Raw genomic sequence first — 9,845 nt, 5'->3', positions numbered from 1 at the left:
ACAGTGGGGGGACATCGCAGGATCCTAGGGACAAGGTAAGTATACTGCACCAGGATCCTGCAATGCAATCCCGAGTGTGGTGCAGCTGTGCATGGTGGCCAATCAGCTTCTAACTTCAGCTTGTTTAATTAAGCTTTGACAAAAAAAAATGGAAGCTGATTGGTTTCTATGCAGCTGCACCAGATTTTGCACTCTCCAGTTTTAGGAAATCCCACTGATTGAAATGTTGCTGGTCCCTTTTGATGTGACCGAATTTCCCCTTGTTGTGTCTGCTATTGAATTTCCCTTGATTCTTGAAAATCACTCCTGCTTGTACACAGACTGCAATAAGAACCTGAAAAAAGTATTTATTATGCATTTCCCACACTATCTGAAACAAAAAAGAAATAATTTCTTTCATTCCATCATCCATCGTTCCATCATCCATCATTCCATCTTAAGCACAAATACAAATTTCTCTTGAGCTCATATTCTACCACTAGAGATGGGAACAACGTTTGTAAAGAAAACATTTAATCATCAATAATCAAAATTATTATTTGTTTTTATATCATAATTATTACATACTGCTACTATTACAATAGCATAACAAGACCTTTATCCTTCCTAAATGTATCCCTATGTCACAAGATTCCTGCAGGATACTGTCACAGCAAAGGATGAAACATTTGTTGTCACTATGAAGAAGTGTGAAGTCACTTGGTCATCATTGTTTATTGACAGGCCTACATATAGGTTTAGGTGGGGTGACATGTTTATAAGGGCTGAGGCTACTGTCACAAGTTACAATAAACTGCATTAAATGATGGAAAGAACCCTAATTACCTTCATGAATCACATAATCTGCAAGAAGATGAAATGCACACAAAGTTCAGGTTCTCCAAAACTGGAAGATTGTAAAGGTTCTTATAGGTATTAGATACCCCAATCATGAACAGAACAGGTGACAGTCTTACATAAATTGGCTCCTGCAAACATTCTTTGGAAAGAAGAGAAAGTACTATCTGAATTTTCAGAAGATCTTTCCATTCTTATATAATCTTCAAACCAGAAACTTCTGGAGGCTGGGTTGACAGTAAAAACAGATGCGGCTGACAGCAGGGGTCCTATGCGTCTTTGGCTCAGTTTCAGGTATCAATTAGGCTCAAATTTTTGCCTGAATTCGGACCTGAAATGGAGCCAAAGATGCACAGTAACCCCTGTGCAATTCGCACCATAAGCTCCCCCGGGATGTGTGAAACCAGCTCCATTGAGAGCCAGTCACAATCTCCTATCATGCGAATTGAATATGGGGAAATCCACATCCTATTCACACTAGTGTAAACCCAGCCTAAAATGTAATAAATAATGCACTACTTTGACAATAACTCAGTATGGAAGACATGCTTATAGTAACCTAGTAAAGGGGTTCATTGAAACTTAGTAGTTTAAAGTACTTTTCCATTGCAGCAATACACGGGGCGCACAAGTGGTAGGACATAGCAGAACACAGGTCGTTGTACAGGGTCACTGTGAGTGGCCCTGGTATCATGTGATTACTGTGACCAATCACAGCGAACACATGTCACTTGTAAACAATGGCTGTTATTCACAGCCATTGCTTACTGCAGAAAAAGAGTGTTTTCCCTCCCCCCCCCCCCCCAATCCCTACCAAGCCCTTCAAGTTTGATATGGATTTTGAGAGGGACCCCATGCCAAAGTTAAAAAAGAAGTGCCCCCCGCCCAAATCTATAAGTCATTTTGTGGCACTCATAGTGCAAATAAAGAACAGCAGTCAAGGCATTGTAACATACAACAATGCATGTATAATGCAGGGGTTAGGACTATGTAATGTTCCAGAGGCATAACTAGAACCTTCAGGGCCCTGATGCAAGAAACCATAAAGGGCCCCCCTGACCCCGGCCGGAGCATGGGGCCAGGTTGCAATTTCCTCCCCTGCACGTATGCCTGTGTAATGCATAACAAAGCTTATATGGTACAGTGATCAGGACTGTGCAACATACACTATTGTATACACAGGTCAGGAGTCAGGACTGTGTAAAGTACAGCACACCCAGAACTATGTAACACGTATAGCAAGTGCAACATAGTCTATAAGGTGCAATAGTCAGGACAAATTAAACTACAGCATACACAGAACTATATAGCTCACAGAGTGGTCAGGCGTATAATGTACAACATAGCACATAGAGTGAGGCAATTAGAGTACAGGGTCAGTGCTACATAACTGTACAGCACAGCTTGAGTGGTCAGGAGTAAGTCACTCATGATTATGGTCAGTGGTGGGTGTTCAGTGGTCATTATACCCCTTACATTGATTTCCAGTGGTTATTGCCCCCCTTACATTAGTGTCCAGTGGTCACTGCCTGCCACAAATTGGTGTTCTGTGGACATTGTTACCCTTACATTGATGCCCATTGATCATTGTCTCCCTTAAATGTGGGAGCAGGGTTTCCATTTTGGAGAAATGCTTCAGAGGTTACAAATTGCTTTCTCTTAGCATCCAGGTTCCTGTAGGGTGACATCAGGCCAGAACTATGCATACAGTAAATATTATCTTATAATCCCTTAATATTGATTCTCTTTATATCAACTGTTGACATCATCAATTTATGAGTCAGTGTTTGATCCAATTAATAATGAGGATTTGTCCTTCCTTTTTTCATTGTATTGCGTCGCTCCTGACATACCGGTACATCTTTATAACAACCTGTTGTCATAATTAATGGATTGTTTTTTCCATAATTAATTATTGTTTTATTACTTAATTTATCCCTGTATTACAATTTATTTCCATAATCCTTGTAATCAATTAATTAATCAATTACCATCCTTTGAAGTTTCTTCAAATCCCTTGATTATTTTGCCATTAGATATCATTCTGAATTATTCCTGTATATCACCAATTTCATCCTGTACTTTTTACATGAGTCAAAGATACTTAGTATGTTAATTAAAGTTTTTATGTACACTGTATAATATTTTTCTTATTTTCATCCATAGCTTTCTTGTTATCACTGTGTGTGATACATGCCTGCGCATCTGCGTGTGTGTGCGGTTAGGTTATGTATGCACACGTACCTGCAGCTGTGTGTGTGTTCTTGTGCCTGCACACACACACGTGCATATGCACATAAAAGATTTATTCCTTTGCGAGCCCAGAAAAATGTTTTAAAAAATGATTTTATATATATATATATATATATATATATATATATATATATATATATATATATATATATATATATATATATATATATATACATACACACATACTTTTTATTTTTTATATTATGTCACTGGGCATTTATTGTATTATTTCACCCCTTATAAGTCCTTATTACAGTTGTACAGCACAATCACCAAATAGTCAGCTGTTTTCTGTTCACAGATGGAGCATTAAAATTTCGTCTGTTCTTTTCCCCTGTACACTTGAGAAAGGAGCGCACATGCGCCATACAGACTTCGCTCATGCTCTGAAACGCGTTGTGTTTTCTCTGATCTTGTTGATGTCACACGCTTTTTCACGAGCAGATCATTACCTTTCCTCCATAGGATACAGCCGACTTCCTCTAAAGCTCCTTATGGCTCAGACAGCCTGGATTTGGTACCCCTTGTAACATGCTCTTGACATCAGCTACATCTCCAGGAGACTTCCATTTCCCATGAGTACACCTGTACTTACTGATATGTAAGTGTTGAACATTTTTTTTGTACTACACATTAAAACCTTGCATTTAGAAGTGCCTTTCTGTTAATTTGTTTATGCATACAGTTTGGGCAGGATATTCCTCCACCAAGTGCTATCAAGACATAGCAAGCCACACTAAAAGTTAAAATGGACTTGCTCTGTTAGAAGTCTTCTTGGACCTGGAGCACTAGTCAGGAGACCTAGGGCACATACCTCAGTGGTCAAGCGATATCCATAATTATGTGAGTTACTATACAACTGCAGCTAAATTTAACAAATTCTCATACCTCCAAACCTTTTGAAATACCCTGTTTCCCCAAAAATAAGACCTAGCGTGATTGTCGGTGATGGCTGCAATATAATCCCTACCCCCCAAATAATCCCTAGTTAAAGTTGTTGTAGGTCTTATTTTCATGGTAGGGCTTATTTTTGGGGAAACAGGGTAGGGCTTATTTGGGGGGTAGGGCTTATATTGCAGCCATTACCTACAATCACACTAGGTCTTATTTTCGGGGAAACAGGGTATAAAGAGTAAAGCCTGCTAGCACAAAGTGTGCAGGCAGAGGTTACACCCATGCTACATGTTCAGTTACACAGCCCAGAATATGGCTGACCACATCTTTGTGTGTATTTACAGTGGTAACTCTATGTCAGATCTTCGCCGAGCTCTATCAGTTGGCAGTCCTGGATTGAAGCATGTGTCCCAAATACACTGCACAAAAACTGTTGCACAGATTTTGCTAAATGAGAAGCAGCCTGATTAGCAACATGTCTGTCTAATATTGTCCCTAATGTGCATAAATGTCCTTTATTATATTTTTCAAATATCGAATCATGTATGCACCCTATTTTAAATGTAATTTTTTTAAGCCAAGGATATCATATAAATAATAATAAAAGAAAAAAATGTTTATTAAACTTTGTTTGGATTATTTGTTTTATTTGCACATATTAACAGATTCAGGAGTTTATACATAGAACTGAAGTTTCAGGATGTGCTTCATACAAACAGTTCAGTAAATATACCAGTATGATAGATTATATTTTGATTAATGACAATCATTTGCATATGAACACTATATCATGTGACTTACAGACATTAATTACAAATAAATAAATTTTAAGGCAATATATATTACATGGAACAGTTCAAAAGTGACTAATGTTCTGAACATGAAAAATAAGAGAGAAGAGAGAGGGGGGAAAAAATAAAAATAATTTAGACAGAAGGAGAGAGGAAGGAGAGAATGGGAAAGTAGAGAGAAAGAGATAAATTGGGAAAAGAAAGAGCGATAGTAGGGAAAATAAAGAGATAATAGATAGAGAAGAAAGACTAGATAGAGTAGAAAGAGACAGAGAGAGTAGAATGGGGAAAGAGATTGAAAGACAGTAAATATATATGATTGTCAAGAATGAAGGAGTGATCATGACAATTTGAAAAGAAAGTTTCTTTTCAGTCCAGAGGTTTATCAGTCACTGGTAAAGATGGGAAAAACAAATCAGACTATTTTCTGTAAAAAAGTTTTAGTTGGCCTAGACTTGAGATGGTCATCAGACAGGTGTTTATGATGACCACCTTCAACCTGAAAAAGTATCTGTTTTTTAGTGAGTGGTACATTCAAATGTCACTGAAGTATTATCCTTAAGATGTTATTATAAGTAAGAAACATTGCCACGTCTAGATGATATTGGGAATGCTCTCATGTATATGAAAACTTGATTTGGATGGTCATGGTTTTTAGAAATTTTTTGATATAAATGCAGATCTCTTCACTGAAATTGATGGCCGGAATTATACAAATAAGAATTCTCAAGCCAATCCATACATTAGTCATGAAGTTAAATTGGACAGAAAGGAGACATATGCAATCTTTAAGAAATTAGATTCAAGGGAGGTGGTAATCCAGAAATAAGAGGGATCAAGGTAGCAAAGAGTAGGTTGAATCATAAATTAAGATTGTAGTTTGGCCCCATATAAATCTAGAGGGTCTCAGCTCCAGCATTTCAGGTTATTGAAGACAGAGCCCATTCCTTGTACCCCATCTGCACCAGCTCTGCAACAGAAAGGCTAAAGGGAGAAAATAAAAGTTATAATGGTTACGTATTTTCAGTGAGCTCTTTTATGAGATATAAGATATGATATAAGAATGTACATTTAATGCCCAATGTAATGTTTTCAAAAAGATACTTAACTACTTTCCCTCCTGCTTCAGGAACAATGTGCTGCTTTTTTCCTTAAAATGGTTGCATATACCCAGTGAAGTGGCTGGCCTCAGGTGATGTACAGAGATAAAAAAAAATCCTCAAACATAAGTTGTACCCAATTATCTATATCCCACTCTTCTGTACACCAGTTCAGAGTACACAGATCTAAGGCTATCTCTCAACAGTAAAAGGCAGGGGGCAGAAATCTGATGTCACACACACACACACACACACACACACACACACACACACACACACACACACTACACAGTACAGTACAGAGCTCTGCTGTGAAACATACACAGTTGAGGCTGTCAGTCACTTACTGTGTGCTGAGGATGGGGGGGGGGGGGGTGCAGGAATAACCTGGGAGGCTGTGCCATCGGCATACAGTATTATCAGTTACTCATGCAGATGGAAGAGGGAAAATTAAAATAGGTGCTTTGGATTGAGGCAAGTAAACACTATAGAAGGACATGCTTTGTTAATTTTTCATGTTAGAGGTTTAAGTTAAATACTGTCTACTTCGTTTCCCCTAAAATAAGATCAAGTCTTATATTATTTTTGGTTACGAAAACACACTGGGCTTTATTTTCAGGGGATGCCTTATTTATTTGCGGTATGTACAAAAAAGTTCCTGTGTCCCCTGTCTTCTTGCACCCTCTCCCCTGTCAGTTTAGGAGTCAGCATTGTGAAATTCTGTAATCCCAAAAATAAATCTTAGTTAAAGTCCTTGTAAAATCATGTAATCCTTTCTGTAAAAAGATTATATAATATGCATTGTGTCTCCTTGTGTAACTTTATTGTGAAAAATACCTTTATTACGGCACCGCTGGGCGCTTACATGACCCACCGGAGCTCTTGTTCCCAGCTCCACATGCTGCAGAGGGAGGGGCTGAGATCTCCGCTGATGTCAGCCCGCTCTGGACACCGCAGAGGGAGGGGCTGAGATCTCCGCTGATGTCAGCCCGCTCTGGACACCGCAGAGGGAGGGGCTGAGATCTCCATTGATGTCAGCCCTCTCCGAATACTGCAGAGGGAAGGGCTGAGATCTCCGCTGATGTCAGCCCACTCTGAACACTGCAGAGGGAGGGGCTGAGATCTCCGCTGATGTTAGCCCACTCCAAACACTGCAGAGGGAGGGGCTGCTTACATCAGCTGGGAGGAGAGGAGAAGAGCTTTATCAATTACCAATGATATCGATTATTTACCCCCTAGGGAATTATTATTTGAATCCCAGACAACTATGAGAGACATACCAACTTATAACTCTGGTTCCCGCCAGTATTATTTAATGGACTTAGGCTGCTCAGGGGCCTACTTCTTACATTCCCTTTGAATGCACAGATTGGGAACCATAGAGATACTGTTTATAACTACTCAAATGTTGGCCAATACATCTTTTGGAGAGTCCAGCTTGTATGTTGTGGTAAGTATTGTACTTTTATTGTGAGATTTTGAAAATGAAAAAAAAATGAGTAAAAAAAAAAGGACTTTACAATTATTATAAAAAGCAAATGTAAGTATAAAAATGGTCTTTCTTACCGCACAACACACACAGATCACGATAGCCACAAGAAACAAGCACATCAATACCAACAGAGCAATCCCCCAGCCAGGTACCAATGGACCTATATGAAGGAAAATCAGTTAAATAAGGATTCTACTAAACTCAATGACCTTGATTTACTAAGTGGGTAGAGCACGTTGACTTCGCAAAGTGAATTTTCAATTATCTTGATACATGATGTGAAGCACAGTGAAAATTCAGTTTTCAAAACATACCTAAACATATGCTGGAAACATTTTAAAAAACAGAATTTATTTTAAAAAAAACAGACTTTTTGCTTGCACATAATTTGTCTAAAAAATAAGTAATCCTCTGGAAAAGTTGCCAAAATAATAATAAACTAACTCATTAGACAGTTACGATACCATGATGGTGTAATCTTTTGCCTGGAACAATTTGTATTGAAACCTGTCACTCATTTTGTCATATTGTTATTTTGTTACATTTTGCTGTACTTTTTCTTGAAAACTAATAAAATCTTTATGGAGAAAAAAAAAAAAAGTAATCTGCAGATCTTAAGATGTAGGAATGGCTTTGCCTACTCTGCTGCTGCATGAGTTGTGCTGTCATTTAGCTTGATGCAGAGCTTGCATGGCTAAATAATTCCAGGAAGCTGCTAATTTGCATATTGACTACTAAACATTTGTACGCAATATAAAATGTTGTTAACTGGTTACAAATGATGTTTTTGATATTTTACCTTTTTAAATCATGTGTTTAACTATGCCCTTTAATGTAAAAACAGACCAGTGAAGTAGACCCATTTGCACCGTAATTCAATTTCCGTTCACATAGAGTGAAACCAAATCTATAGAATATTAGGATGACTGATTGAGAAATATAAATTCCCTCTATGTTCACAGTTTTACATGTGCATATCAATGCAATCACCTAAGCTGACATAAATATTGATAAGCAGTTTATAGAGCTGTCAATCAAGAGCAACTTCACTATCCTTCTTTTAGAATGTTCCAGGTATGAGAAAAAAATCTCAACATGAAGCACCGATTCCCATTGGTTCTGAAAAACCACATATAGGTTAGTGTAAAAGCTTTAGCCATGCCGTTGAATATAACTAAGAAATAGATTAACAAGTTTACATTTGAAACATTGCAACTATTGGTTTCCCTCATGTGTTTACCTGATGTTGTTACATTGGTCTGAGCATCTGTGTAAGAAAAAGAGACAAAACAACAAATTATTTACTTGTAACAAGACAGATAAATAGATACCTAGACAAATAGATAGATAGATAGATAGATAGATAGATAGATAGATAGATAGATAGATAGATAGATAGATACATACATAGATAGATAGACACATAGATAGATAGATACATAGATAGATAGATACATAGATAGATAGACACATAGATAGATAGATAGATAGATAGATAGATAGATAGATAGATAGATAGATAGATAGATAGATAGATAGATAGATAGATAGATAGATACATAGATAGATACATAGATACATAGATACACAGATAGACACATAGATAGATAGATAGATAGATAGATAGATAGATAGATAGATAGATAGATAGATAGATAGATAGATAGATAGATAGATAGATAGATAGATAGATAGATAGATAGATAGATAGATAGATAGATAGATAGATAGATAGATAGATAGATAGATAGATAGATAGATAGATAGATAGATAGATAGATAGATAGATAGACAGACAGATAGATAGATAGATAGATAGATAGATAGATAGATAGATAGATAGATAGATAGATAGATAGATAGATAACTGACCTGCTCCCTGCAGACTCACTATGACATAAATAGCAAGAATCCATAGTCCAGATTTGCAGACGGAACCTTTCATGGCCATTGTTATGGAACAATAAGGTCTTAGGGCAGTTCTTGAGTTCTTTTAGACTTACAAAACTGAATTGACTTGTGCTGTTTGTCCCTGGCTTTTATATGTCTCTGCCTTACACAGCCCCAACCTCAGGACAGTAATGAAACATATGTCAGACCTTTACAACTAACCCCAAATTAATAGGGGAAGATTAAAAATTTGTTCTATCAGGTAATGAGTAATTTCCTTTATGAGGAAGGAGTTGTCTTAAACCCTTCAGTCTTTTTTGACATAGCGTGTGTGCTTTGGATCTGATTCTTCGAACAGATATTTGAAATATTTTGTTTTCCAGTTAAATGGATATCTAACTGAAAAATATTTTTTATTTTTGAGTGACAGTATATGTATTATTACTTATTTTTAAATGTAAGCTCTGTTAAAATCTCTATATTTAAATTCATTATAATTTACAACAGGTACATAACTATTGTATTTTCTGTATCCTACTGGTCAGATTTTTCACATACAGTGAGGAAAGTTGGGGAATAAAATGAACA

The 9,845-nt window shown here is 37.0% G+C and overlaps 1 long non-coding RNA gene across 1 annotated transcript; it reads right to left on the bottom strand.

Annotated features, from left to right (window-relative positions):
* Positions 1–4,610: 4,610 nt before the first annotated feature.
* LOC143979579 (uncharacterized) lies at positions 4,611–9,387 on the bottom strand. The gene is made up of 4 exons (XR_013274056.1): positions 9,240–9,387; positions 8,608–8,634; positions 7,442–7,527; positions 4,611–5,759 (listed from the first exon to the last, which is right to left on the bottom strand). It is a non-coding gene; the product is annotated as an uncharacterized LOC143979579 (long non-coding RNA).
* Between the last annotated feature and the right edge of the window lie 458 nt (positions 9,388–9,845).

The sequence above is a fragment of the Lithobates pipiens genome, unplaced genomic scaffold, assembly GCF_037356315.1.
Source record: "Lithobates pipiens isolate NorthernLeopardFrog02 unplaced genomic scaffold, aLitPip1_a1.2 Scaffold_1, whole genome shotgun sequence".
NCBI classification, from domain to species: domain Eukaryota; kingdom Metazoa; phylum Chordata; class Amphibia; order Anura; family Ranidae; genus Lithobates; species Lithobates pipiens.
This window is presented reverse-complemented; position numbering and strand designations above follow the sequence as displayed.